General features: G+C 35.4%; 1 protein-coding gene across 2 annotated transcripts in view; it reads right to left on the bottom strand.

Moving 5' to 3' along the window:
- Positions 1-26,187, bottom strand: part of LOC127855428 (transmembrane protein 198-like) — a 268,058-nt gene extending 241,871 nt beyond the window's left edge. Inside the window, exon 1 of one of the 2 annotated variants that reach the window (XM_052390979.1) lies at positions 26,143-26,187. The gene's annotated coding sequence lies outside the window, so the exon portion shown is untranslated. Of the gene's footprint in view, positions 1-19,293; positions 19,390-26,142 lie in introns of those variants that run through there. The other variant, XM_052390983.1, reaches the window with a different exon arrangement.
- Between the last annotated feature and the right edge of the window lie 375 nt (positions 26,188-26,562).

The raw sequence follows: 26,562 nt of genomic DNA, 5'->3' as shown, positions 1-26,562 counted from the left end.
CCATCAGAATGGTTAGACAGTCTACCAATTCAAGGAATTCTGTAAAGCACACAAACGTTTGCTGTCAGCATCTCCATGGCGAAGATTTGAATTCCTTGCTCTTTTGAGCTCTTCATGATGTATGAGCATCTTAACCAATTTATGCCTAGCGTCTAGAAAAAAGGCCTTGGTAAACAGTGTAGACCCTGATGAGACGCCGCATAATGCTGCGTCTCATCAGGGTCTGTGCTGTTTGCTTAAAGGAATTTCTGTAAGAATTATTCTAAATATAGAAATAAAAATATACAACACATCCCTAATTTTGGAAATAAATTGATCCAATTTAGAAGGATGGGAGAGTCCACTAGGCATAAATGGGTTAACCTTATAGTCCCTCTCGGCTCATTTGTGTATATGTGTTGTAAAAAAACAAATGATATACCATATTTCATGATCATAAGGCGTAAAAATGTACAAACCCTTAAATTTCCCTGCTAACCTTCATCTTATCAATTCCCTGCTAATCCTCATCTTATCAATTCCCTGCTAACCCTCATCTTATCAATTCCCTGCTAACCCTCATCTTATCAATTCGAGGTAATTGTGCTGTGTTCAATCCTATTCTCTATATTAACTTTCACATTATAACAAAGGATGTTGAACAGATATTGATTACATTTTACATCCTTATTCAAGACGGAAATATATTGTGTATCTTTAAAAAGATATATAAACAATTACCAGTGGAAATGAACAATATATTTTGCCTATTGGAAACTTGTTTTGATTCCAAAATGTGTAAAGTTCTCAAACCAAACAAAAAGATACAATAATTAATGCTTGTTGGCCTTAGCCAAAAACATCCATTGCAACAACAAAACCATAGAATTTAACAGCACATGTAAGGCGCTATTTGAGGAAAGTTTAATATACCAGTACATTCACATGTTATAGCCAGGCATCTACTGTTTTTGTTAAATTCAATTTTACAGGGAAACTGTGCAGTCCCTGTAATTTATGACTGCATTTTGCTTGTTACATTTCCCAAATGTCACACTAACATCACACTTACATTACACAGAGATGCCATTAAAACTGCGAGCCTTCAATCAAGCGACATTAAATGACAATTTTCAAGATTACTTCTTCAAGCAGCTGCTGTTACTGGTTGCCAACTATTGTGCATGATTGCGCAATTGTCAAATTGAAATAAGTGGGAGTGAAGGGTTAAACATGGGTTTTATACAAGAGCACAGAAGTGGAACAATGAAGAGAAAATAGTGCGCTTTTCAAATAGGTAATATCTTTGTAGTTTAATTTACTGAAAGGTCATGCCATAAAAGCAGCAAATACATCTTAGCATGTTTGCTGTATATCTTTCATAAGTGTTTTATTCAAATGCCTTCTCTCTTGGTTTATTATCAAATGCCTTCTCTCTAGGTTTATTATCAAATGCCTTCTAAACTTCTCTCTTGGTTTATTATGAAATGCCATCTCTCTTGGTTTATTATCAAATGCCTTCAAATCTTGGTTAATTATCAAATGCCTTCTAATCTCGGTTTATTATCAAATGCCTCCTAAACTTCTCTCTTGGTTTTATCAAATGCCTTCTCTCTTGGTTTATTATCAAATGCCTTCTAATCTTGGTTTACTATCAAATGGCATCTAATCTTGGTTTATTATCAAATGCCTTCTAAACTTCTCTCTTGGTTTATTATCAAATGCCTTCTCTCTTGGTTTATTATCAAATGCCTTCTAATCTTCTTTCTGGGTTTATTATCAAATGCCTGCTCTCTTGGTTTATTATCAAATGCCTTCTAATCTTGGTTTATTATCAAATGCCTTCTAAACTTCTCTCTTGGTTTATTATCAAATGCCTTCTCTCTTGGTTTATTATCAAATGCCTTCTAATCTTCTTTCTGGGTTTATTATCAAATGCCTGCTCTCTTGGTTTATTATCAAATGCCTTCTAAACTTCTCTCTTGGTTTATTATCAAATGCCTTCTAATCTTGGTTTATTATCAAATGCCTTCTAATCTTGGTTTATTATCAAATGCCTTCTAAACTTCTCTCTTGGTTTATTATCAAATGCCTTCTCTCTTGGTTTATTATCAAATGCCTTCTAATCTTTCTGGGTTTATTATCAAATGCCTGCTCTCTTGGTTTATTATCAAATGCCTTCTAAACTTCTCTCTTAGTTTATTATCAAATGCCTCAAACTTTCATCTTTTCATTCTGTATTGCAGTTACAAACAACTTATCATGTCAAGTGTCAAGTTAAAAGTAACAAGAGGTGAGAAAACAGGGTTAACTGCAGTTGCCCAAAATGTTTCCCAGATAAGCTTGTTCAGTTTGCAAAGGCTGATCAAAGACTACACTGCTTTCCACTTTTATGTTTATTTATCGTTTTAAAAGAAGTCGCCTCTATACAAAAATCCAGTTTAGACAGAAAGTGTGGTCCCTGATGAGCCTGTGCCAACTGCACAGGTTAATCTAGGACGACACTATGCATGCTTACATTAAGCCCCATTTTCTCAGAGCTATGCCTTATTAACCTTGGGTTGCTAAACCAATAAGAACTACCTACCACTGTAAAGGTGCATTATAAGCCCCAGAATGCTGCTTTTTTCCCCCAATGACATTAAGTAGCATACAGAATACTTTTATTCCATTATACTAAAACCATGATACTCGTATTAAATACAGGATCACCAAAGGAACATACATACTAATTTATAAAAAAGAGAATTGTCTTCATGACATTTTGTTGTTTTTTAAAAAAACGCCTCTTTTGTGGAAATGTTAATTCGTGTATTTCCTTTTTTGTACAAAAACAGAGGAATTTCCATCGGACATTTTCAAATGTGCTTAAAATGTTGAATGTGTGGATCATTCTACCGTAAAACATTGTGTAGAAGGCGCACTTTTCTACCCCAAAATTTAATTTTAACAAGAGGGCCAAGATGGCCCTAGTTTGCTCATCTGAGAGGAGTCGGTTCATTCAATCTTTACCAAATGTCAAACTTGACTTAGATATTGTCCAGACAAGCATCCTGGTCAAGTTTCATCATTATTTCATCTGCAAGTCATGATCAATGTACCTATGAAGTTTCATGATCCTAGGCATAAGCATTCTGAGTTATCATCAGGAAACCATTTTTCTAAGTTGAGTCACCGTGACCTTGACAGCCATTGTGTGAATACGTTTATTGGCACTGTGACCTAGTGACCTGAAAATCAATAGGGGTCATCTTCGAGTCATGATCAATGTACATATGAAGTTTCATGATCCTAGGCATAAGCGTTCTTGAGTTATCATCTGGAAACCATTTTACTATTTCGGGTAACCATGACCTTGACCTTTGACCTAGTGACCTGAAAATCAATAGGGGTCATCTACGAGTCATGATCAATGTACATATGAAATTTCATGATCCTAAGCCTAAGCATTCTGGAGTTATTATCCGGAAACCATTTTACTATTTCAGGTCATCATGACCTTGACCTTTGACCTAGTGACCTGAAAATCAATAGGGGTCATCTACGAGTTATGATCAATGTACCTATGAAGTTTCATGATCCTGGGCCTAATTATTCTTGAGTTATCATCCGGAAACCATTTTACTATTTCGGGTCATCTTGACCTTTGACCTAGTGACCTAAAAATCAATAGGGGTTATTTGCAAGTCATGATCAATGTATCTATGATGTTTCATGATCCTAGGCATAAGCGTTTTTGAGTTATTATCCGGAAACCATTTTACTGCTTTGGGTCACTGTGACCTTGACCTTTGACCTAGTGACCTGAAAATCAATAGGGGTCATCTGCAAGTCATGATCAATGTATCTATGAAGTTTCATGATCCTAGGCATAAGTGTTCTTGAGTTATCATCCGGAAACCATTTTACTATTTCGGGTCATCGTGACCTTGACCTTTGACCTAGTGACCTGAAAATCAATAGGGGTCATCTGCGAGTCATGATCAATGTACCTATGAAGTTTCATGATCCTTGACATAAGCGTTCTTGAGTTATCATCCGGAAACCATCTGGTGGACGGACGGACCGACATGAGCAAAACAATATAACCCCTCTTTTCGAAAGGGGGGGGGGGCATAATGAGAAAACTGCCCCCCTCCCAGTAGCCATGTTATTCAACTGACCGGAACCATGTTTCAACTCAACTCTCGTATTAAGGAAACAAATGTTTTGAGCAAATTTCATGAAAATTGAGCCAAAAATGTGACTTCTACTGTGTTCACATGTTTTCACTATAAACATATAGAGAAAAATGCCCCGCCCACTGGCGGCCATGTTTTTTCACCGATCCCAACCATTTTCGAACTTGTCCGAGACATCAATTGAACCAATGTTTTGACCAACTTTCATGATGATAGGGCAAAAATTGTGACTTCTAGAGAGTTTACAAGGTTTCTTTATAGCCAAATAAGGAAAACTGCCCCGCCCACTGGCGGCCATGTTTTTCAACGGATCCGAACCACTTTTGAACTCAACCAAGATATCATTAAGACAAACATTTTGACAAAGTTACATGAAGATTGGGCATGAAATGTGACTTCTACAGTGTTTACAAGGTTTTTCTTTTTTTTTACCTAGTGACCTAGTTTTTGACCCGGCACAACCCAGTTTCGAAGTCAGCCGAGATTTCATTGGGACAAAGCTTCTGACCAAGTTTCAAGAAGCTGGGACAAGAAATGTGGCCTCTAGAGTGTTTACGAGCAAATGTTAATGGACGGACGGACATACGATGCACAAAGACCGGTCACAAAAGCTCACCTGAGCAATCAGGTGAGCTAAAAACTTGATGCGAGATATATACGCTACAGCAATGCCAAGAGATTTTTTCCTTGTCAGTTACCGGGGTACGGTAACTTGCACCATTCTGCTCCCCGTTTTTTTAAAGTAACTATGTTAATACACTGTAACTCCAATATAGTGCGGTCCCTTATAACGCTGTGTCCAATATAACGCGGGGGGTCCTTTGACCCCGTTTTTTCTCCAACCTTCCATTTCTGATTCAAATCCATGTTATGCAACTTCATGTATTTTCAAAAAATTCAAAGAAGCCGGCGATCACAGCTTGATTACTTTATCCGTCTGTTTAACTGATTTCAATCGATAAGAGGTTGAATGACACTTGACAGCTAATTGGTGTTAATATGTTGTGTAATGTCAATAAAGGTGTGAAAACTCGCGAGTCCGTGTTTATTACATGTATTCCCAATAAGAGCGGTTCAGTGCGCTAATTTCAATAAGGCCAGTGCAAGTGGAATAATTATAATATTAAAGTTATTTCAAACGATTTGCTGTTTATGTTTTGTATTTATCGTGTATTGTATTTCATTGTATAAACTATGACTGTGTATGATATCGTTTATTATATGCTATACATTCTTGATGAATAAAAAGATCTTTTTGTATGTTTAATGTTTCAGTACGTATATGAAAAATAAATTAAAAAATCCTGACGATTTATTTACATGCTAACACAGTGTAATAGTTATCAGAGATGCACTTAAATTTTTGCCCGTTATCATAAAGTCCACGGAAAGCACCTTTTTTTACATGCTGCGTATGACCCAATAAAACATTTCTTTGTACATGTATCGTATTGCATTCAATCTAAATTTAAATTGCTCGTCCAATGAAATCTGTGTCCCATAATGCAGTGTACTATTTTTTCTGAAAATGGCGTAGGCATATGAATTTGTTTATGAAATTCGTAAACATATTTCTTGTCATAAATGTTTAACATTATCTTTTCGTAAGTGATGTTGTAATTATATTAGATTATCGGATAAATGTGCACATTAGAAAAGCGGTATGTATACTGTTATCGTTCGATTCGGTTTATATGCATGTATTTGCCGATGACAACACAGCATGACAATACACAGGACCTATATTATAGGCTATACTATACCTGTTTTTATAGCCCCCTTAAATAAATAAGCTCAAAATTTATAACGCTGTCCATTTATAACGCTGTTGCGTGGCTTGGACCCCGTCATCCGCGTTATATTGGAGTACAGTGTAATTGCGCTATATTTATGAACTGAATATAGATGGTCAAACGTTATAAAGTTAACATTAACATTTTCTATCTTTTTCAGGTACGTATACAGCATTTAAATCCAATAAATTTGAAGAAGAAAATGAAAAACAAGGAAGCCATTTTTATTTGAATGTTATTGTTTTTTCCCACAATATTATACCCTATTGTACCTAAGGAATACACATTTTATTTTGGGGGCTCTTGGCGATTTACAATAGTATGACGGCAAGGTCTTTCCCAATATTTATGATTATTTTTCTTGCTCTTCAAATGTGTTAATAAAATTTTGGGTATTGTTTTTGCGTTTGTTTACACAATTTCATACGTCTTGTCAAGATTGGGTTTGTTATTATCAAGTAAGTTGCGTCACCTGTCAAGTTTTGTGTAGCTGAGCTATTATCAAAACATGCGAACTGGCAAACAGCTTCACACCTCCATTGTTTGTTTATCGCCGGTCATGTCAGTAATGGTGTTGAGAAGTTTGAGTCGTTAAAGTCACCTGTCAATTATACCGAGCAACAACATGAGAATAGATGCTCGAGAAGAACGCGTGAGATCAGCAATGTAAATAAAACGCGCGTTATAGTAATACCAAGCACACTAATCGGTCTGTAATGTGTACTCCCCACGATAAAATCGTGGACAGTTACTTCGTGTTATGATGAAAACCTTGATGGTATCCTCGTGGAAATTGTGCATTTCATGCATAATTCATTTAAATCAAAACATTTATTATACGCCTATATAATTAAACAAGAGATGTGTTTGTCAGAAACACAATGCCACCTATTGCGCCGCTTTGAAGCCATATAATTGACCTTTGACCTTGAAGGATGACCTTGACCTTTCACCACTAAAAATGTGCAGCTCCATGAGATACACATGCATGCCAAATATCAAGTTGCTATCTTTAACAAGGGCTGTTTGTAAAACATGCATGCCCCCCTATATGGGCTATAAGTTGTAGTAGCAGCCATTGTGTGAATATGTTTTTTGTCACTGTGAATGGTGGTGGTGGTGGTGGTGGTGGTTGGTGGATGGGTGGGTGGGGTGGGGTGGGGTGGGGTGGGGTGGATGGGTGGGTGGGTGGTGGTGGTGGTGTACTAGTATTAGTAGTAGTAGTAGAAGTAGTAGTAGTAGTAGTAGTAGTAGTAGTAGTAGTAGTAGTAGTAGTAGTAGTAGTAGTAGTAGTAGTAGAGTAGTAGTAGTAGTAGTAGTAGTAGTAGTAGTAGTAGTAGTAGTAGTAGTAGTAGAAGTAGTAGTAGTAGTAGTAGTAGCAGCAGCAGCAGCAGCAGTAGTAGTTAAAGTAGTAGTAGTAGTAGTAGTAGTAGTAGTAGTAGTAGTAGTAGTAGTAGTAGTAGTAGTAGTAGTAGTAGTAGTAGTAGAAGTATGCATTACAAAAATGCAGTTAGCCTTACATTTGGTAAAATTTTAATATATTACAAGGGAGGCAAATGCTGTAACAATAAATTTAAACTTATTGCATTTGTTTCCCCTGTATATAAGAGTGTATTACCTCCCCTGTCCTGCTTATATTTATATTAATCAACAAAATTAAAAATTAACACAATATTGAAGACACAAAATATACACAAAATCTTATATTCTGATATTTTTACTTATCCACTGTATTTTAATAAAAGGATGATGTTTCATTGGACTGATAATTATAGATTTAGGATTACAGACCAGTTGCTTCAGTAATATTGTTCAGAGTGTGCCCTGTTGGCCGCGTATGCATTCTTGAGTTATCATTCAAAAACCATTTTACTATTTCGAGTCACCGTGACCTTGACCTTTGACCTAGTGACCTCAAAATCAATAGGGGTCATCTGCGAGTCATGATCAATGTACCTATGAAGTTTCATGATCCTAGGCCCAAGCGTTCTTGAGTTATCGTATGACAACCACCTGGTGGACGGACGGACGGACCGACCGACCAACCGACATGAGCAAAGCAATATACCCCTCTTCTACGAAGGGGGGCATAATAATGCAAAAGTAATTGCAAAACTTCAACCACGGTTAATGTTTTGGGACACACACAATGAATGAATGAATGACATACAGACAGGCCGAAAACAACATGCCCCCCCATCTTTCGATCCAGGGGCATAAAAAAACAAGAAACCGTCGGAGACGGATGATGCTCCCCAAAGGTTGTTTTTTTGTCACAATATTGCACTATATATTCAGATAAAAGGAAACGTCTTGAGGGGCATAACTTTGGACAAAATAATACAATGGATGGTTTAGCAACTTAAAAAATTCAAAGGGCCATAACTCTCTAAACTAGAGCTTTGTTACAGACATGACGAATACCCCCACATGCCGCATTGATACATAATACTTTGCATAACTTTTGTCGTCTTCACAAAAAACAGCGGACACCATGCTCAATTTTTAAAATGCACTAAGTGACCCCTTGACCTAGTTTTTGACCCAGAAAGGCCCATGTTCTAACTTGGCCTTAAGATCATCTCCATAAAACTTCTGACCAAGTTTGGTGAAGATCGGATGTAAACTACTTGAATAAGAGAGCGGACACCATGCTGAATGTTAAAGAACGCACTAAGTGACCCCGTGACTTTGTTTTAGGCCCGGAATGGCCCATGTTCAAACTTGTCCTAGAGATCATTTAGATAAAACTTGTGACCAAGTTTGGTGAGGATTGGATGAAAACTACTTGAATTAGAGAGCGGATTTAAAATGCACTAAGATACCCCATGACCTAGTTTTTGACCCGGCATGACCCATATTCAAACTTGACCTAGACATCATCTAGATACAACTTCTGACGAAGTTTGGTGAAGATTGGATGAAAACTACTTGAATTAGAGAGCGGACAACATTGTGATGTTTAAAACGCACTAAGTGACACGGTGACCTTGTTTTTGACCCGGCATGACCCATATTCAAACTTGCCCTAGACATTATAAAGATACAACTTCTGACCAATTTTGGTGAAGATTGGATAAAAACTACTTGAATTAGAGAGCGGACAACATGGTAAGGTTTAAAACACACTAAGTGACCCCGTGACCTAGTTTTTGACCCGGCATGGCCCATGTTCGAACTTGACCTACACATCATCTAGTTACAACTTCTGACCAAGTGTGGTGAATATCGGATTTAAACTACTTGAAATAGAGAGCGGACACCATGCTCAATGTGTAAAACGTACTAAGTGACCCTGTGACCTAGTTTTTGATCCGGCATGGCCCTTGTTCGAACTTGGCCTTCAGATCATCTAGATAAAACTTCTGACCAAGTTGGGTAAAGATCGGATGAAAACTACTTGAATAAGAGAGAGGACACCATGCTGAATGTTAAAAAACCCACTAAGTGACCCCGTGACCTAGTTTTTGACCACGCAAGGCCCATGTTCGAAAATGGCCTTAAGATCATCTAGATACAACTTCTGACCAAGTTTGGTGAAGATCGGATGAAAACTACTTGAATTAGAGAGCGGACAACATGCTGAATGTTTAAAACGCACTAAGTGACCCCGTGACCTAGTTTTTGACCCGGCAAGGCCCATGTTCGAACTTGGCCTAGACATTATATAGATACAACTTCTGACCAAGTTTGGTGAAGATCTGATAAAAACTACTGGAATTAGAGAGCGAACACTTAATACGGACAGACAGACTGACCGACCGACTGACTGACCGACAAGTTCACTCCTATATACCCCCTTAAACTTCATTTGTGGGGATATAATAAATCATCTAACCAGAACCCACAAATAACATGCCCATCTCCTCAAGGTAGTTAAGCTTCCCATAAAGCTTCATTGAATTCCAGTCAGTAGTTGGGGGAACAAGAATTGCACTTTATGTACAGTTTATAGAAAATTTCAAAGGGCCATAACTCTGTAAAAAATCATCCGACCAGAACCGGCTGATAATATGCACATCTCTTCTTGGTAGTGAAACTTCCCATAAAGTTTAATTGAATTCCGGTCATTAATTGCTGAGAAATAGCCCGGACAAAAATTGTGCACGGACAGACGAAGCGGCGACTAAAAACACAAACAAGTTGTAATTCTTTATCTTTACCGTCTTTAAGATAATTCATTATTGAAACAATAAAAGAATGCGTGAAATCGGCAATGTTAAAAAAAAACGATTTTTAGTTAGTCTACAGTACGGAATTTTCCCCCCGATTTTTTTGCTTCACAAACTTTTTTTCCTGATTTTTTTGCTTCTAAAAGTAGATGGGCGTTATACATAAATGCGCGTTATACACAGTGTTTTATGGAAGTTGCAAAATCATTGAAATTCAATGTCCTATGGCCATACATGCCAGACGTCCCGATCTTGGCGGGACAGTCCTGCTTTTGAGGTGTTTGTCCCGGTGTCCCGATGTAACACTATTTGTCCCAACATTCGAACAAAACGATATACGCTCTTTAAGTTCACAATAAAATTCCCTATTCAAGCTCCGTCTGGCTTTAATTACCATCGCTAATCCCTTTATTGCCCCCTATTAACAAACCATATCTACTAGTCGAGTGATCCAGTGTTGTTTTTGACACATTATCAGCGATATATCGGCAATTATTGATTTTATCGGGCATTCACACCAGGGTATTTTTATGATAAGGGTCGTTAATTGCTAGGGATAGATGCATCGTAGTGCATTAAGCAGATTGCTTTTATATTTCATGGCCCAAATCAAGTCCTAAGATACTATTGCTTGGGATAGATGCATCGTAGTGCATTAAGCAGATTGCTTTTGTATTTCATGGCCCAAATCAAGTCCAAAGATACTATTATTACGCGGTATTCAGTGTATTATATGTCAAACAAATCGAGCGCTGACCAATACCAGAGACATAAATTTACTTTCGTTTATGGCTGATTTTCCGAAAATAATTTGTACATATTGCATCAATCTAAATTTAGAGTAAATGGATGATTGGTTGAATAAAAACAGTGCTCGATGTGCGCACATCCCGTTAAACGTTGCCTTAATCACAAATGGGTTCATCTGCATAGTCAGGGCCCTCAATCCATTTTAGGGGAAGCGGGTCGCTACCCATAGCAGGGGGAATTTTCGCGGCGTTTCCCTTTCTGGGGGGATTTTTTACTTACTCTCTAATTATAACATTTGTACATGTTTGCACTATATTCATTGCTTTTTTCATAATTTAGTATGTTTGGCAAGATTAAATTAAAATAGAATTGAGATATAATAATCATGAGACACATCTATCTAAAAAAAAAAAAAATTTTTTTTTTTTTTTTAAGGGGGAATTTTTCCCCCAAAAAGGGGAAAAAAGTATACTTTTCAGGGGGGGGGGGAATGCGGCCGAATTTCGGCCGTGGATTTGACAGATTGAGGGCCCTGTTTGTTTACTTCCGGAAAATGGAGAACGTCTGTGTTCATGCAATTCTAAACACATTTTTCATCAATATTTGCCAGAAATTATGAGGTTTTGTAAGTAATTAGCTGATTACTGACTTCAGTAAAGGTGGCATGATTGATCGTTTTAGGTGTCCTGCATTTTGGTCAAATGTCCCGACATTTTTAATGGACTGTCCCGATTTGGACCCGAAAATTTCTGGCATGTATGCCTATGAATACTAATTATTTTACATCTTGACTTTTTTTCGTTCACATTCGGCCCCCTTGTTGAAAAAAATAAACTACCTTCAAATTCCCGATTGAAGGTTTAAAAAAAAAATTACATCTCAATATTTTGTTCATCTCCAATTCAGATTTATAAGTTGAACGTTTGTTAATATAAAATTGAAAATCAATTTCGAAGCAGTTTTTAGCAAAAAAACACCAACACACTTATTTCCCAATTTAAGTCAAAACCTTGCAATTTTTCCCAATCTAAAGGGACCCAGCCCCATTCCCAAAATGAGGTCAAAAACACTAGGTTAAAACTGGTATTATATGTCAAGCACATCAGATCTTATAGGTGTTACAAAAGGTACAAATAGACCACATATAAATATTGACATCTGATTATTCAAGTGTAAAAACTAATTATCAATATTAAAGCAGCAATGTAAATATTGCAATTTCTTGCATAAGCCATTATGTCAGTGACAAATTCTGTTTAAACTCTTATCTGATTTATCTGATGTATTCTGATTGTTTGACTTTTCCACATTTTGAAAATAGTTGTATTGATTTAGGGAAAATGCCTTAATTGCCAAAAAAGCCCAAGGGCTTGGGAATAATATTTATTGCAACCACAATTTAATGCGAAAAGTATTACAATCGGAAAATTATGGACGCATTTTTTTTTCAAAACCACAAATAGCAAATGTAAGTGCTTGCGAAATGGCTTTTTTTTTAATGACGAAATTTCATTCTAACAAACTAAATGGTTTCATAGTATTATTGACAATTAACTGACTTCATTGGGAGACCTATTTGACAATCAAGCAAGAAACCTATTTTACAACCAACTTACTACATTTGAAGAACATTTTGAGATCAAGCAAGTCCTATAGAGAGGCCTAATATTGCAAGCCATAGAAATGAGAAATCTCTGATGGTGTTCTTGTTAGTTCCCTCAGGGGGTAATCCTTCCTAAACTGTGGCTGTAATTAAATATCCTTCTTCCAACACCTAGTAATTGCTGCCTTTTCAGCTGATTTTGGAAGTAGAGAGACTTTAAATGACCCAATATTGACAATATCCCTGTTATTTGTCGACAAGTCTGTAGTAAGCAGTTTCTAGCATTGGCTTTTGTAGACAAATCGTTCACGTATGTACAGGAAAAACCATACAAAAGCTGCAGAGATTTTACTGGAACATCCTTTTAATCATTGATTGGCGCTCTGGAAAAATGGGGCTTACTGGATGTGCGTAAAATCTTGTCTGACATAAGCCTATAGTAAAGTCTGCCAGGGCTATAGATAACAAGCGTACTTGCGTTATTACGCAATTAAAATAACCAAATACGTAATTAAATTCAAAATAAAGCGTACAAAAACGCAAATACAAATTTATTAACGTAATTCCCGTAAAAAAACTTGCGTCACAAAACACAATTCTTACGAACACGGGTTGTATTTTTTACACTGGTTATTTTCCGTACAAAAATGTATCGCATAGTTTATATGCCGTCCAATGAAAAAAGGCAGTCTTTCCAGCGGTTAGTATTGTAATTATTCATAGACATTCTACTTTTATTTTCAAAGTATTCAACTCAAAATGACACGAAAAGGGGATGCACCGCCTTGAACAGCCATAACTTCAACAATTGTGCAGCGATGTTCACGAACTCGGTCTTATTCAACGCAAAAATGAATGAACTTTGATCGGAAATTCAGTAATTGTTTGTTGTTATGTACAGGTACCTTTTTAAATTTCATTTGTATAAATAATATAGTAACCTTAGTAGATTTTTATTATTGTAAATATGTAATTCCCTAAATTACCCAATTGAGTTAAAAAAACCAGGGGTGAAAAACACAATTAAGCTCAAAAGTAGGGTGTGGGGCGAATTATTACCCAATATACCCCAAAAATTATCTATAGCCCTGGTCTGCACAGACTAATCAGGGACGACACTTTCCACTTTCATGAAAGGAAGTCTCTTCAAAACGAAAAATTGGGATTGAAAACCTACAATTGGGAATTTTAAGCAGCCATTCGGAACATAGAGTAAAAGGACTCACTTAAAGGAGTGCAACATAAAATACACAAACAAATGTGACGTAACCCTTTCAGCGCTGAAACCGAATTTTAAAGGCCTTTGCAAACAGTTTGGATCTAGATGAGATGCCACAAAACGTGGCATCTCATCAGTATCCAACCTGTTTGCTATTCTGATAGTATTCTTTGAAAAAAATAGAATAAAATGCTAATTTTAGAAATTCAGCAGACAACATTTTAGCAGACGACAAATTTCCCAGAATGCAAAGGGTTAATAACAGCACTTTAAGCACTGGCCTTTAAAAGAACATTGATTTCAAATCAATCACTTTCATAACATACATTTAGACAGCTCTAATGAGGTGTGAATGTAAATAGAAATCAAAACCTGCAATAAGCATTATAAAGTCATTATGCAACCAAATTAGTCCTTTTAAAGAATTTTATTTAATGATAACATCTTTGCTATAATTCATTGCTTTCTTTATCAATTTCTCCACAGATGGCTTTAGGCAATCTATGACAAAATAATTGTATATTTTCTTTATCTCTAAATCTCATTGTCAGCCAATTTTCTATTTTATTTTACAAACTCAATAATTACAGTTCATTGAAATTTCTCAATAAAAATCGTCTGTTTATTGTTCAGGGATTTTCTGTATGATATAAAAGATTAACTGAAAGATGTTTTATTGGTAAGTTTAAAAGGACAACAATTATTTTTAATTAAATTACCAAATATATTCAAAGAGCCGTCATTTAAGTGTCAGATAGGAATAAGTTGAACAAATTAAAAAAGATAAAGGTTTCAACTAAACATTTAAATATCTGAAGTCTCAGAATATGATTTTTTTTTATGAATACATTGTAGTATAAAATGAAGATATTTAAATACTCAAGTTGTGTATGCTTGCTTTATTATTGAAAGCTACCAAAAGAACTGAGCCTCACTCTGGGGATACTGGCTAATCAGGGACGACACTTTCCGCCTGACTCACTCTGGGGATACTGGCTAATCAGGGATGACACTTTCCCCCTGACTCACTCTGGGGATACTGGCTAATCAGGGACGACACTTTCCGCCTGACTCACTCTGGGGATACTGGCTAATCAGGGACGACACTTTCTGCCTGACTCACTCTGGGGATACTGGCTAATCAGTAATGACACTTTCCCCCTGACTCACTCTGGGGATACTGGCTAATCAGGGACGACACTTTCCCCCTGACTCACTCTGGGGATACTGGCTAATCAGGGACGACACTTTACGCCTGACTCACTCTGGGGATACTGGCTAATCAGGGACAACACTTTCCCCCTGACTCACTCTGGGGATACTGGCTAATCAGGGAAAACACTTTCCCCCTGACTCACTCTGGGGATACTGGCTAATCAGGGACGACACTTTCCGCCTGCCTCACTCTGGGGATACTGGCTAATCAGGGACGACACTTTCCCCCTGACTCACTCTGGGGATACTGGCTAATCAGGGACGACACTTTCCGCCTGACTCACTCTGAGGATACTGGCTAATCAGGGATGACACTTTCCCCCTGACTCACTCTGGGGATACAGGCTAATCAGGGACGACACTTTCCGCCTGACTCACTCTGGGGATACTGGCTAATCAGGGACGACACTTTCCGCCTGACTCACTCTGAGGATACTGGCTAATCAGGGACGACACTTTCCGCCTGACTCACTCTGGGGATACTGGCTAATCAGGGACGACACTTTCCCCCTGACTCACTCTGGGGATACGGGCTAATCAGGGATGACACTTTCCGTCCGACTCACTCTGGGGATACTGGCTAATCAGGGACGACACTTTCCGCCTGACTCACTCTGGGGATACTGGCTAATCAGGGACGACACTTTCCCTCTGACTCACTCTGGGGATACTGGCTAATCAGGGACGACACTTTCCGCCTGCCTCACTCTGGGGATACTGGCTAATCAGGGACGACACTTTCCGCCTTGAATTAATTTTCTACAAAAAGCTACATACTTTCCATGAATTTGTAAATGAAAGTGGAAAGTGAGTTTTTTTCTGCTTATTAAAAAAGGCCGTAAAACGAATCCCGATCCCGAAGCAAACGGGCCTGATCACAAACCGAAATTGTAAAAGAAATTCCCAATTTTTTTTAGAAAGAAGTGTCTTATGATTATTATATCTGAATTTTATTTTATTTTATTAACACCTGACAAAGTATATAACTATAATTTATATGATTTTTTTTCCAAAATGGCCAGGAAAAAGTCTGATGTGTCAATATTTGTTGATAAAAAAATCCTGATTTAGTCCGTTTTGTCGATAAAAAATTCGTAAATTTGCCATTTTATTGATTTAAAAAATCCCAATTCGACCAGACTCCTTTTTCCGAAATGGCTAGAAAAAACCATAAAAGTGTCACCCCTTGTTAGCCTTGCACAGACTACTCTGGAATGACACTAAGTGGTTAAATGTTAAAAACATATCTTAGTGGTGAAGGGTTAAATACATATCTAAAAGGTAAAGGGTTAAATACGTATCTAAAAGGAAAAGGGTTAAATACGTATCTAAAGGGTAATGGGTTAAATACATATCTAAGTGGCAAAGGGTTAAATATGTATCTAAGTGGTAAAGGGTTAAATACGTTTCTAAGTGGTAAAGGGTTAAATACGTATCTAAGTGGTAAAGGGTTAAATTTGTATTTCAGTGGTAAAGGGTTAAATACGTATCTAAGTGGTAAAGGGTTAAATATTGATCTAAGTGGTAAAGGGTTTAATACGTATCTAAGTGGTTAAGGGTTAAATACGTATCTAAGTGGTAAAGGGTTAAATAAGTATCTAAGTGGTAAAGGGTTAAATATGTATCTTAGTGGTAAACGGTTAAATACATATCTAAGTGGTAAAGGGTTAAATATGTATCTAAGTGGTAAAGGGTTAAATATGTATCTTAGTGGTAAAGGGTTAAATACATATCTAAGTGGTAAAGGGTTAAATACTTATCTAAGTGATTAAGGGTTAAATACTTATCTAAGTGGTTAAGGGTTAAATAAGTATCTAAGTGGTAAAGGGTTAAACATGTATCTTAGTGGTAAAGGGTTAAATACATATCTAAGTGGTAAAGGGTTAAATATGTATCTTAGTGGTAAAGGGTTAAATACTTATCTACGTGGTTAAGGGTTAAATACTTATCTAAGTGGTTAAGGGTTAAATAAGTATCTAAGTGGTAAAGGGTTAAACATGTATCTAAGTGGTAAAGGGTTAAATACTTATCTAAGTGGTTAAGGGTTAAATAAGTATCTAAGTGGTAAAGGGTTAAATATGTATCTTAGTGGTAAAGGGTTGAATACGTATCTAAGTGGTAAAGGGTTAAAACAAGGCTCAACAGAACCATATAATACCAAAATGGATTTTCTTTGTAATAGTTTTTCCAAATTCTTTTTTAAATCTTTGACGTAAACATGGAACAGTTCAAAAACTTAACAACAGACAATCAAGTGCCTTCAACATATAGCATTGAAAAACACATTCATGAAGAAGCCGAGTTGTTCTTGAGTTTCTATAGAAAATGGCTTATGACTGACTATATCCTATAATTAACTACCAAAGCTAATATATATTGTATGCTGATAAATATAAAAATAATTATCGGCAATATGTAAAAGAGATTTACTCCAGGACTAGAGCACTTGTTTGCATCCATCACATTCCTGAATGCATTATATGTGATCACATGTTGGACCAATTTTCTGTGCCAATAAAACATGTGGTTTCATTTGATTATACAACCTGCCAAAACCAAGCTCTATATTTCATTTCACATATTGTGTCTAGTTATATGGTGCATACATTATTAGGGCACCTATTAAGGTAGACTGTAAGTAATAATCTACACCATTTTCCAAGAAAAAAATTGAAAGCCAACAATAATAATGAATAATGTATACACAATTTTGTTCAAAGATGTACAATTTTATGTGTTTCTTTTCTAAATCAAATGTGGATAGAAACCAACACATCTTATACAAAGGTATTAATCAACAATTTCTCAAAAGTTTATCGATAGATAGCTGCAAACAATCATTGAATGGAACAATCAAGTATTGTACTATTTGCATACACTAATACTAGTAATATACTCATTGTAATATTGCGTTGCACTGCATCCATGCTTTGTGTTGTATTGTATAATGTTGAACCAGACTGCATTTATATCTATCGGTATCATAAACATGTACAATGATAAGAAATAAAATAAATGTCACAGTGGTGCATACTACATGTGGTATTATGATTCAGACTCTTTCTCATTGCATTCTGTAACAGATGTTGGCGCCCTGTGGAAGATACCAAAAATAACACTTCACATTCCTAAAGTAAAATCTGTGTAAATCAGTTGTAAAGATCATCATACCATATGTACCAGTCTGTTCATACTATATGTACCAGTCTGTTCATACCATATGTACCAGTCTGGTAAGTATTTATATTCAGCCTCCATTCAATTTTTGAGTCATCTACAAACATCAAGTCCTCTGAATAGTAACCCAATATCCAAATGAGTAATAGGTGTAAGAAATAAATTAGCCTAATAATTATTGCTCTGGGACAATAGGGCTTAATGCATGTGCATAATATGCTATTTTATTAAAAAGCATAAAATGAGAGGTAACTTAGATGGACATAATTGTAAAATGATGGAAATAAGTCAGGAAATAGACCTCATTAGAAAATATATTTAATTTGTTACATATCCTTTACACTCATAGTATCGGTCCTCATCATAGTATCGTGCCTTAAAGGCAAAACTTTCAAAACATGCTAAAATGTTAATGTTTTTTTTAATTTTTAGAAGTTGTTATTTATTTGATGGTTATCCAGGACTATTACGACAATCATTCTCATGATTACCGGTGTTCGTTGGAAAGTAGGTCATGTTTATTCCAGGGTGATGCTATGATTTTTAATTATGTAACACACAATAATGTTAGTTTGTTTATGGATAAATAGTTATAGCTTTATCAAATGTTTTATATGCCGTTTATGTTTTAATAAAATGTAAAAATGTTTTAAGAACAACATGAGCAAGAGTTTAGTTTTTCCATTAAGTTCCTTTTTTTAGAACAAGCACCTGAGCAAAGTAAAAAATCTTAGGAGCCAATCAGAAGGGACAATACTATGAGACAATTGTACATGAAACAGATTACTACAGGGAGGTAAGTCTAGCCAGTATTCTGTCACAACATTGCCGACTTAAATGCAGTTTTCGTTGTTATGTCCAAGAATACACATTTAACTATAGATTTACAAATAATACATGCGTGTTCTTGTGTTTGTTCACTTCCAAAATTCATATGTATTCATTTAGATGGCCGATACTACGGATAGACATGCTAGAATGAAGCACAGGAGTTTGAAATTCTATCCATAACGCTAATCTAATGGCTAAACAAAAAAATATATACCCCTATATAGTATAAAGACTACAGGAATGAAACGCAACAGACCCCGAACCCGCCCATTTTCCAGTTAACAAGGGAAATTACTGAAAAAATAGGGTACCCTACATCGACACATGGTATAATATCAAAAGGCCGGTGAAAGAAACTACGAACACTGCTTACCGTGAACTACTTTCCTCTTAATGCGCAATTATTCAACACTTTCCGCTCATCGTCAGATCAATTGCTTGTTGTTGTTGTTTTTTAGGCTAGATTGCACTCTACTGGTACGCAGTTGTTTACCACTATCGACAAAGCGGGGGTTTGGGGGCGGTAGCTCCGGATACTAAGGAAATATATAGGATAAAAAGGATTATTAGATGTTGCGTAAGGTTAGGTGTTGGGCGCTTAGCAACGATACAATTATACGCTTTTCCTTTTTTTTTACGTACCGGTAAATTGCAATCGTCCCGTTTTTTATTCACTGCGAATATGCCATGTACTTTCACTTCGATAACAAAAACAGCAAGAAATATATTCTTTATTTTATATGTTATAATAAATATTCCTATAAATTAATAGAATGTGTTTGTTTTTATTTGTCAGTTAAATAAAATGTTTATTTTATTCGAAGATGTTGTTGTTGTTGTTGTATTGACGTAAACAAAGGACACGTAACCCAATGATCATGAAGCGGGAAATTGGCAAGTTTCCTAGCGAGTGGTATTTTCTCATGGCCAGTCATCTAATCATAGCGATATGGTATGTTTTCTCCGTGTTTTATGTCAAGTTAGGTGTAAAACTGACCACTTCTGTGTGAAACACAAAGATATGCTATAATTGGATCACAATCTTTGACCAAACGTGTTATTTACATTGTAGAACAATTTGTTTAAAAAAATTATTCTGATGTTTCTTCTTTTCAATAATGAATTCATAGACTCGTGCTTACTGTCAGCTGAATCCCTAAAATATATTCTTGGCACACTGTCAGGGCCGTATCAACCTCACGGGGGTGGGGGTGGGGGGCGTAGACCCTTATCTAAAGGAGAACTACAGATGTGCGGCCAGAATGGCCACCTTTTTCAGCGCTCCCAGGTATATGAATAGCTTCCATTTTAGAAAAGAGAGGCCTCATTTTCATATATGGGTGCCTGATTTTCACATTTGGCATACGGTATGAATCGCCCAACTTTCGGACACAGACTGGCTGCGACCTTGGTAGTCTACTAGAACAACTGACCTTCCGCCGCTAGTCACATGGATGTCTTCATAGACCACTTCGGCTAGGCACATATTACTTGACTGTATTAACTTACCTTATGATATGTCACGAATTTGATGATTAGTGACTGGGAAATGATATAGTTATTTTTTAGTAAATAATAACAAACACCCTTAGTAAATATCACCACAGCTTTAATGATTACTATACAAGCAAATACTTTGCGAACATACTAGTACTTGTATTCGTTTACATAATGCATCATCAACATATAAAGTATATCCTGTCTAATAAAGCGTTTATAGCCACTAAACAGTACATGTATATTAATGCAGGAGTTTGAAATTCTATTCATAAAGTTAATGTAATGGCTAAATAATAAAAATAGAACCCCCTATATAGTCTCTATAGACTATATAGGCTAACTCCTGTGATATTATTATTGTCACATATTGTATCTTTCGGAGGATATAATTCCCTAGAACCGCTTATTGTTTAGCTTGGTTACACCAGCACTTAAACCAGATAGACACAATCGTAAGGTCTACATCATCAGACATTGTACTAATTAATTAAGCAACATGTATGTTTAAATGCATAAAGTAGCGACGCATCTAAACTGTCGTAGACAAAGTGATAACTAACTGCTGAGGTCGATCATTAAAGCCTTTACTGGGATCTGGTCAGGTTCCAAGCAGTTTGACGATTTAGAAATAATTCTTCTGAATTTCGAGAAGTTGGAAAAAAACTTAAAACATAAATCTTAAGACATTTTAGCAGACGACATGGAGTTGGTTAACACATGTATGACGACACACTGTGATATATGTATAGATATTACGCAGGGAATAAAAAACGGGACGATTGCACTTTACCGGTACGTAAAAAAGAATGGAAAAGCGTATAATTTTATCATTGCTAAGCGCCCAACACCTAATACCTTACGCAACACCTAATACTCCTTTTTATCCTATATATTTCCTTAGATATCAAATTTTAAGATATTTGTTGGTTTTCCGTTTTTAGAAGCTGTTCTGCCAAGGCAAGAGCTGGGAATCATACAAGCCATTCTATCAAGCAAAACTGACAGTTTTGGTTTACAGAAATCAACAAAGGAGGGATTCCTGAACTATCAAAGTTTCCAAGCTATACACACAGTTATTATCTGTGGTGATCTTTATTGGTTCTGTTGGTTTACTTGGATGGAACATGTGTGAACTTTAATAGAACTTTGAAAAGTCTATATATGCAGAGCTCCAGATAAGGGCCCTACAGCCGTAAATACGCCTTTTTCATGAAGATTTACGCATTTATTTTTATAAACTGGACATACAATTACGACATTAATATCCATTTTACGCATTTACAAAAAAAATCTGGCCGTACCGATACATCTGCGTCAGCGCGGCGTGATTTGTTGGTCTCTTACCTAACGGCGCTTTTCGTTAATTTAAATTACCGAAAAGTTGTAGACTGGGTTCATATATTATTGTCTATTCTGTCGCGTGATTTCCTGTAACTTGTAAATCCGTCAAAAATGATATGTCTGCGCGCAATTGAATGCCGGCTTAACCGAAAGCGGCTCAAAACAACACTTTGTCGTCTAATAATGACTACATACGGTGTCTTCTAACCATCCTGACATTAAATCTGTAAACCCAGAAAAAGACATTGTCGCCCCAATATTAAACGATTTGATTGCATCGGTGGCGTAAAACGTTAGAAAACACGATGGGAAACAGATGAGACAGTGAAATAAGTGTTCATTTACTTAGCTTACTGGTTGGCTTGTGTTTTCTTGTCAAGAAAAAATAAGAAATAGTATTAGTCATGAGTTTTAATGTGTAGTTGTATTAGCATCATAATTCAGAATGGAAAACCTAATACAGTAACTGTTTAAGAAGCTACATATATTTATTATAATTGCTGCAAATGTTTCTGTAGTCAGTTATACACCCTTCAATATCCAAGAACACGGGTAGTACAGTACTACCTGTATTTTTGGATATGGTAGTACAGGTACTACTTGATTTTAAGCGTTACTCCTTTTCTTTCTGTCACTCAGTGGCAGTGCTGTTACTAATTTCACAAATCCTTATCTGGAGCTCTGTATATGTCTATCTATAAACAAAAATCAGCTATGGTATAATAAGATCAGATGTGCAAACAATGTCAAAGGGTTGTTAAATTAACAATTTGAAGGCAATTATGCTGAAAAATATTAAAGTTCCCATGCAAATTTTGTCTGTATATCGACAAGTGTCTGCCAATAAATGTCAAACTAGTAATACAAAACTTACCACAAGTATGTAAAAGCACTAAGTACCTGTTGTGATCATTTTTAGTAAGATAGTATAATTCTAAACAGTAGCAAATAGCTTGTTTAGTAAATGCATAATGCAATTAATATGATTTCCGTTCTATTGTGTAATTAATAAATTGGTCGTTACTTGTTAATCCATGATAAATGTTTTATGGCTAGTACAAAACCAGCAATGTTAATTTTGTAAAAGATATATACAATAACACCACTTTGTAATTTCATATACCTAAATATTCTTGTACTGTAGGTTGATGACAGTGTTTTAGTATTACTTATTTTGTAACTATTATTTTATGTGCAAATAAATGATTTGAAGTGTTTTGTATCTCCACACAATACCACATACCTTTTTATAAACGTACTGTGTAATGTGTTATTTGAATGTTTAAATTAAAAAATATGGATGATATAACATGATGCATTCTAATATTTGCATTCAAATATTAACTATAGAGCTAAGTGTAAGCAGTTTAGAATGGGATTTTGGAATTGCTACAAAATGGCTAGTTTTTTAGTGGCGACAAAATTTAAAGTATTCAACAATAGTTTGCAAAAGAAAATTAGAAACCTGCAAGATATCTGTATTTATTAAATATTTTAATTGCGAAACAAGTATGTTGTTATGCTGTTACACATAATTATACATTGATAATAAATAAGAAGACAATTAGCGGTGTTAACGTTTCCCAACAGTAGAAATCATTCTTCTGATGAAGTCAGTGGTATACAGACGAAAGCTCCAGGTATGGCTTTCAATACGTAGTGTGTATTATTTGGCAGTTTAAAACTTATTTTATTAAAAAAAATCCTGTCAAATTTGTCAATCAAAATTGATTCGACACATCACATGATTTTGATTATGTTAAATCAGTGTACTGTATGCTAAATGCAACTGCTTTAGCAAGCTGTCAAGTTGAATTGAGAGATTTGATGAAACAAACTGTTTCCTGGGTAGGACCAGTACTTAGAGTCTATATGATGTACCATGACGTCAAAGTCTACAAGACCTACTAGGTAGAACATGAAATGTACTTCGACGTACAATTTTCACCGACCCTTGAGTGTAAGTCAATCAGAAGACACCTAACATCTGTTGCTTTTAGATATATTTGACATTGAACATTAGTATTATTATTATTAATACCAAATTATGCGACTATCGACCGCTTACTCATAGAAATTGTGCGTATTTATTAAACATTATTATTATTATAATTTATACCAAATTATGCGACTATCGACCGCTAACTCATAGATATTGTGCGTATTTATTGACCTGGCGTGGTGGAACTAACCTCTGACTTATGCAAGTTATGGTTATCACAAAATACGACCAACGGGGCGGTTATTATACATTATTTATCCCGTTAATGTTTGGTAACTGTTTGGTTACCATTGGGAATTTCCTACACAGTAATGCGCTGGACGGTCGTGATACTCCGCCCAGCATGATCAATAAATACTCACAATATGCTGAATAATTTTAATTTTAAAAAGGTAACAATTGAATCTTCTTCAAATTTGTATATAATCTATTTCAATGCATTAAATACTTGAAACTTCTATGTGGGTTTTTTTGCCATTCTGATATTTTTATTCATTTTGTCCTCAATTAAAAAAGAGATTTTCAACATTTATTATGAATAATGAGAGGAAAAGCAGCTCACGAGAACAGTGTTTTGATTGGCTGTTCAGAAAATGTGTACGTCGAAGTACAAACATGTATGTCGAAGTACAAATTGTACTGTGACGTACAAATATATACTTCGAAGTGTATTTTAAATTTATGTCAACGTACAATTATTGTACTTCGACGTACATTTCTCTTTTTACCTTGTAGGTCTTCTTGACTTTCAACCCAAATGGTACGCCATAGTATGTCTTTAGGGTTATCTAAAAAATGCTCCCACTTAAGGGATCAATACAGAGACCTCCCAGTGACTAAGCCAGTTAGCAGACACCCCATCCACTATACCACAGACACCGAACCAGCTATAAATTCCTGAGGCTAGAAAACAAAAAAATTATAAGATGCTAGATCTTTAAGCTTGGAACCTGTAACTTGTTTTAAGATTGATTTATTTTGGATGCATTACTTAATTATTAAAACAATTATAATATTTTGAACACAATCATGCCCATATATTTATTAAAAATACATGGTTATCAAAAAAACTTTTAAAAGCTCATGCCCGTAAATTAGGTAGCACCTATAATCATATTACTCATGGTTTAATTAGTAAATAAACAAAATACTAAATAGGTCTCGTTCTAAGAAAACTGTGCTAAATTCATGTGGGTAATTCAATAAATTAGAATAGCTTAAAGTGCTGTGTTAAAAACTGCTCTCTCTTTAAAGTGAAAACAAGTATATCATCCAACTGTAAATTAATACTCTATGCTAATGACAGTGCTATTTTGTGCTATTTTGTATTCACATAAAGATCCAAGTACCATCAGTCAAGTTTTAGGCAAAGAACTCGAGTCCTGTAGTAAATGGTTAATTGACAATAAGCTATCCCTCCATCTAGGCAAAACAGAATGTCTTCTTTTTGGTTCGAAACGTAAACTCACCAAGGTGGACAATTTTCATATACAATGTAATGATCATGTTATAAAATCTCAGACGTATGTAAAATATCTTGGTTCTATTCTAGATGCTGATTTGTCCGGTACTTCTATTGTAAATAATATCGTCAAGAAGGTTAACTCTAGACTTAAATTTTTATATAGACAACGTGATTTTTTAAATAAAAGTCTTAGAAAAAGCTTATGTAATTCTTTAATACAATGTCATTTAGATTATGTATCCTCTTCGTGGTATTGTGGACTCACGAAACAGCTTAAGCACAAGTCCATCGAATCGAAATTTACTTTTAAGAAACTTGTTTAGACACATCTATTAAATGATATGAAGGTAGACGAGAATTCCATGTATTTTTACTTTTAGATTTGTTTTATTTTATGTAATTCATTATTTTTTATGTTTTTTATTCGTGTCAGTGTATTATCATGTCAACTTTTGAAAGATTCACTAAATTTGTAGAAGAAATCATGTGTAGGATCATGTCGATTATATATTAAGAACTGAAAAAACAATATATTTATAGTCACTTATAAGATCTGTTCGACTAAATCCAGGGACCCCGTTGGAAATAAGCTTTTTCATGTTTACATGTCTAAGCTTTACGGGTTATCCTGTGTATACATCATGTCGTAATCTTATTTGGATCTGTGATAAATGGCACCATTCATGTAATGCATGTTTCTGAATATGATAATAATGCAATCTATACATTATTTATTGCCTTGATTGCATTGAATTGTAAATTGCTTGACATGTATGCACAAATAAAACAAACAAACAAAGTCTATAAAAGACCCTGTTCATCAAGAAACAATGCATTGTTTATTGAAGAAACTGTACATAACAAACACAATAAGTTTCATTGGTAGTCAAACTTTGGTTTAAAAAAATACAAACCATTATGATTTACGATTTAGGCGGCCCCGTAGAATATAATGGCCGTTTAAAATAGAAGGGGAGTAACTTTACAGCATATATGATCAAGGGAGCCTACTGTTCCGCATACGCTCTGTATTAAATTTCAAGGGAAGCAATTTCTTACAATTAATTGCATTGTATACATGGAGTTGCTTCCCTTATAAAATGATTTTTTTTACAATTGTAAAGATCGATATGAGGCATGCAACTTCATGTGAAAATAAACAACATTTAATGTACAAATGAGAACATGATAAATATATCTGAAGTTAATCCTTTGCAGAAATGTAGCAATTTTATATTGAACAAAAACAATTACCAGTCACAACCCTCTGTTATTGGATCCAAAATTGGTGAACATCATTTTGGACACATCTGCGAGCTAGTTTGAGTCTTTGA

Source organism: Dreissena polymorpha, chromosome 13, assembly GCF_020536995.1.
Source record: "Dreissena polymorpha isolate Duluth1 chromosome 13, UMN_Dpol_1.0, whole genome shotgun sequence".
NCBI lineage: Eukaryota > Metazoa > Mollusca > Bivalvia > Myida > Dreissenidae > Dreissena > Dreissena polymorpha.
This window is presented reverse-complemented; position numbering and strand designations above follow the sequence as displayed.